At 43.4% G+C, this 4868-nt stretch overlaps 1 pseudogene; it reads right to left on the bottom strand.

Annotated features, from left to right (window-relative positions):
• Positions 1-2811: 2811 nt before the first annotated feature.
• LOC107544909 (ferritin light chain-like) lies at positions 2812-3318 on the bottom strand (annotated as a pseudogene).
• Between the last annotated feature and the right edge of the window lie 1550 nt (positions 3319-4868).

Raw genomic sequence — 4868 nt, 5'->3', positions numbered from 1 at the left:
GCCAAAGTACCTTTTAGGGAGATTGAGGCTGTTGGTGCGCCTGTGACAGCTGACATTGTAATCTTAGATAATATTAGATTACAGGAAAAAAGGCACTTTTGTGGTCAGAAAATGCTCATCTCAAGATAGACAGAAAGACTTTCAACAATAGATGTTTTAGGTACTGGTAAGTGGAGGTGTTTTTGTTTTTGATGTTTTGGGTCACCAGTATTTTAAACTGTAGAAGCTACTTGGTTCTTGAGGACTAGAGAACACCAATGTATGAAACCTTTGGAATTTAAATTACTAGTGCTTGGCACAGGTAGGTGGCACTAGAATCGTAGTTCCAAATCTAGTTTCTCTTCACATTATTTTAAAGAAAATGCAAGGGGAAGAAAATCACTGTAGAATTCAGCTTTAGAGTCATGTAGCTTGTCCTTAGGTCTTGAACTCACTACCCTGGCCCTTCACCATCACGGTCTCCACCAGCACATGGCCTCATGCTTGTTCTGACTTGTTTATTGTATAAGCTTAAATCATAGATGTGAGCCAGGTTTGTGGGAGCAATTGTGGTGGGGTGGGGTTGGAGGTTGACATGAAGGGTAATTCTGTTTTAAACAAATGTTTAAAGAGAAATGGAAACCCTTATGAGTCAGGTTGATGTAGAGAAAAAATTCAATGAGATTATTAAAAATCTAAGAGCTGAAAAAAAATTTAAAATCTTGTACCTAAACACTGTACCTCCAGACTCAGGTTCACTTCAAAACTCGAAAAGGATTGTGATCATCTTAGAAAACAGGTGTTCCTCTTACAGTTCAAACAGAGAGAATATGAAACACATCTTCTGTTTTCTTCTGTTTTCTTTGTCTGCCACCTCTCCCCAGACAACATTAAGTATCTGCTATGTTCTTTGACTGCCGACAGCAATGTGGTCTGGATTATACCACATGCAGGGATCTGGAGAAAGAACTGTGCTGGGAAATAAACTGCTGTCATGAGTTGGTAGTCACTTGTTTTTCATGGGTGTGGGCTGATCCATTCATATTGTTATGTGTTCTGCTGACCCTCACAAACATCAGAGAACCAGAGTGGTGAGACAAATGGTTTTGGATTAATCCAACTTTAGAGGGTTTGCGGGGAGCTCCACCCATCCTGGTGAAAGATGTTTCAGGCCACAGCTGTGAAAAAAGGAATTGAGACTCCATGTGAGAGAAGCAACTCCAACTGAGAGTGAACAAAATAAGAAACGAGGATGGCGAGAATACTTGACTATAATTCCTTCCAGACTTAAATTTCAATGAAAGGAGGGGAATTTTGCTCTAGGACTTTAATTTCTCTCTAGTGAATTAAATGGGAGAAAATTCACATTTTTTAAATGTTGGGGTATTCTTACTTGTTTTGCTTAGACTCATGGTATGAACTCTGGCAAGCCAGTCTGAACATCACAATTGCACGTAGGGGATGAAAAATAGAATAGAAGGTGAATTTCTTATCTTAAGTAACCTTTGGCCTTTAAGTTAACTTAATATACTGTGGTGACTTCTTTTAGAGGCTTTGGGGGACAATAGTTAAACTAAACAGATTCTAGGAGGATTCTAAGGATAAGTGATGAAGTGATTAATGTTGGGGCAACTACTCCAAGCCTGAAGGAAGCTCCCCTGCTTTAAAATATGTTGAGTTCTGATAGGGTGACCAACTTATCCTTAGCTGCCTGGGGCTTTCTTAGTTTTAATATCCAAGGAACCCTTTCCCATCCTTGTGCATTAGTGCGGTTTGTCCGGAGAAACAGAACCAATAGGAGATGTGTATATTTATAAAGTTATATGTAGAAACAGACAATATGAGAGATTGGTTCACATGATAACAGGGGCTGAGAAGTCCTACAATCTTCCCTCTGCAAGCTGGAGGGCCAGGATGTAGTTCCAGTGCAAACCTCAAGGCCTGAGAACGAGGGGAGCCAGTGGTGTCAACCTCAGTTCCTGTCTGAAGGCCTGACAACCAGGAACACTAATGTCCAAGGGCCGGAGAAGGTGGATGTCCCACCTCAAGCAGGAGGGCAGATTCGTCCTTTCTCTACCTTTTTGTTCTATTCAGGTCCTCGACAGATTAGAAGATGTCCACCGCATTGGTAAGGACAATCTTTTTCAATCAGTCCATTCAAATTCTCACCTCTTCCAGAAACACCTTCACAGATACACCAGAAATAATATTTTACTAGTGTGTGGACATCCGTTTTCTGACTCAAGGTCACGCACAAAGTTAACCATCACGCCCTGTATGAGTACAGGACGCCCACCATCAGTGGTCCTTAATTTCTGTTGCCAGCCCAAGGGGATAAGAGGGAAGCAATCAAAAGTGAAAATGAAAGTGGAGGATACACTTCAGCCCACCTCGTACTGGTTCCCTGAGAAAGATGGCGTTGTTAATCAGCATGGACAATAAGATCTCTAGATATTTACTGGGTGTTTGTTGTTTTTTTAACTTGAGGGTGTGGTTGCTGAATTTGAAAAGTCAGTACCCATGTGGGCTCTACTCTCTTGCCTTCCTACCTCAGAACAAAGCAGAGTCTGCTTTCCAGAGACTGGCCAGCCATTCTTTTCTCCAGTGGTTCCCAACAGGAGAGTTTCCTCCCCAAAACATTTTTCAATGTCTGGGGACATTTTTTTTTTTTCCTGCAAAAAGTTTTATTGTTTCCATTTGGTCCAATGCATGGGAAAGGGCTCCAGGGTGGTTGAAAGGATGCCTAGTGGTTTCCGGGAGAGGCTCAGGAAAAAGCCAGGCACCAGGGGGATGCAGAGAGGCCCCTCAAACGCCTCTGGGCTCCAAAGGCTCTTACTCATGCTTGAGGGTGGGCCTTCTAAGAGAAACTCACCCAGCTCAGCCAGCCTGAGGAGGTGAGTCAGATGTTGCCCATATTCTTGAGTTCCATCTCCTTATCCAAGGGGTGGTTCTCCAGGAGACAGAGACGAGCGTCTGTGCAGGTAGAAGCCAGGGCATGCAGATCCCAAAGGGCCTGGTTCAGGTTCTTCTCCAAGGCCATGGTGGCTTCCATGGTGTCCTGAGTTTCACCCAGTCATTCTGGGACAGCTTCGGCACATCCTGGAAGAGAGAAACAGCCACTGTGCTGGTTTTGCATCTTTAATAGACACTCGGGCTCTCACGCTTCTCCTTGGCCAGCTCCGGGAAGAAGTGGCCCACGCCCTCCAGAGCCACATCGTCTTGATGGCAACAGAAGCCCAGAGAGAGGTAGGTGTAGGAGGCCCACAGATGCAGGTTGGCCAGGGGGTTGACAGCAGCCTCCACCTCAGTGGAATAATTCTGATGAATTTAAGAGCTCATGGTTGTTTGACAATAAGGAGTTAAGTTAAAAATAAAAAATGGTGTTAGCTGGTCTCGGAGCTGAGGATGGCTGAGGTGGTTCTGAAGATGGTGACCAGAAAAGTGGTTGGAGGGTGGTTGAGGCTGAAAAAAGGAGCATCCCTGGGGTCTGTTCCAGTCAAACACTGTTGAAGCAAGAGACAGATCCAGGGGACCACCGAGGGTACTTGAGACATTTTTGATTGTCACAACTAGGAGGATGTATGTGCTATTGTCATCTAGAGGGTAGAGGTCAGGAGATGCCACTACACATCTTAAGTGCATAGGTTAGCACCTCCTTCCCCAATAAAGAATTACCTGGTCAAAAATTTCAATAGTGCCAAGGTCGTGAAACATTGCTCTTCACTCCCTTTTTTTCCATGGGGTTATGTATGTAAGTGGACCAGGGTGTAGGCCATCCCTTTTTCTAAAAGTGCAATTCAGTGTGTTGCTTACATATAGGGGAGCAGAAGGCCTTAGATCTCTATGTCTTAGCCACGTTTTTGAACCTAGACTTGATGAGAGAGCCTTGCGTTGTCTAGCTCTTCTAATGATTTAAAAAGTAATAATGTCTTTACCTTTAGCTTATTATTCTTCATATCTGGTTCCCTCCATTGGGAATTCTGTAGGAAAGATAATGACTGGCAAGTCATGTTTCGGACAGTCCTTGTTTCTGGGCTGAAGTACCATCATAATATGAAAACTTCGCCTCCTTCCATCTGTTGCTCCCTATCAGTGGGTCTTTAACTTTCCCCTCTATACGAACTCTCCTGTCAGTGGGAAAACATGTTCCTATTTCCTGCTACAGTTTAATAAATAAGTAAAAAATGATCTTTAAAAGTCCCTCCCCTTTATCCCACATCTTTTCTATTTAGTGAAGCTTCTTTGAAAGAGTTGAGAAATGACAAATTTAATAGCCAGTGAGTGTTGTATTGATAAGTGAGGTAAACCCATGCTCAGACCCGGACCCAATATGTGCTCATGTCAAAGCATAATCAAAGTTATTGCTTTCATGCAGCCCACTCTTAGTAAATACTGTTACAGATGAACGAAAAGGAAAAACATTAGCAAGTGAATCACCTCTCAAAGTTCTTGCCGTAATTTGGACACAGAACATCAAAGAAAGTCAAGAGAATTTGAAAGTTCAGGATACTCTGAGTTAGGGACAGATTACTTCTAACCATGGAAGCCAGATTCTCACTTTCCCCAACCCCCTTGGAGTGACAACTCATGCATATGACTTACAACTCCCCAACCAGGTGCCACTGTGTCAGACTTAGACTCTGTTACTAGTGATGCAAAGAATTGGGGACTATGTATAATCAATTATGAAGATGGTGGCAGCCTGGATTGCCCTGTCCGGTTTCCAGAGGCAGTAGTGATGTTCCCTATAGCTAGGTCCAAGGTCCAGAAGAGGTGGTGAGAGCAGTACAAGAGAGTTTTCTTGTCCAGGCAGTAGAGGCAATGTGGTCTTTATGGGACAAGTTTTGTAGATTTGGGATATTGTTACTTGCCATGCAGCCTCTGGACTT

This window comes from Miniopterus natalensis, chromosome 12, assembly GCF_054644295.1.
Source record: "Miniopterus natalensis isolate mMinNat1 chromosome 12, mMinNat1.hap1, whole genome shotgun sequence".
In the NCBI taxonomy this organism is placed as follows: Eukaryota; Metazoa; Chordata; class Mammalia; order Chiroptera; family Miniopteridae; genus Miniopterus; species Miniopterus natalensis.
The sequence above is the reverse complement of the archived record's forward strand: the minus strand, read 5'-3'. Positions and strand labels throughout refer to the sequence as shown.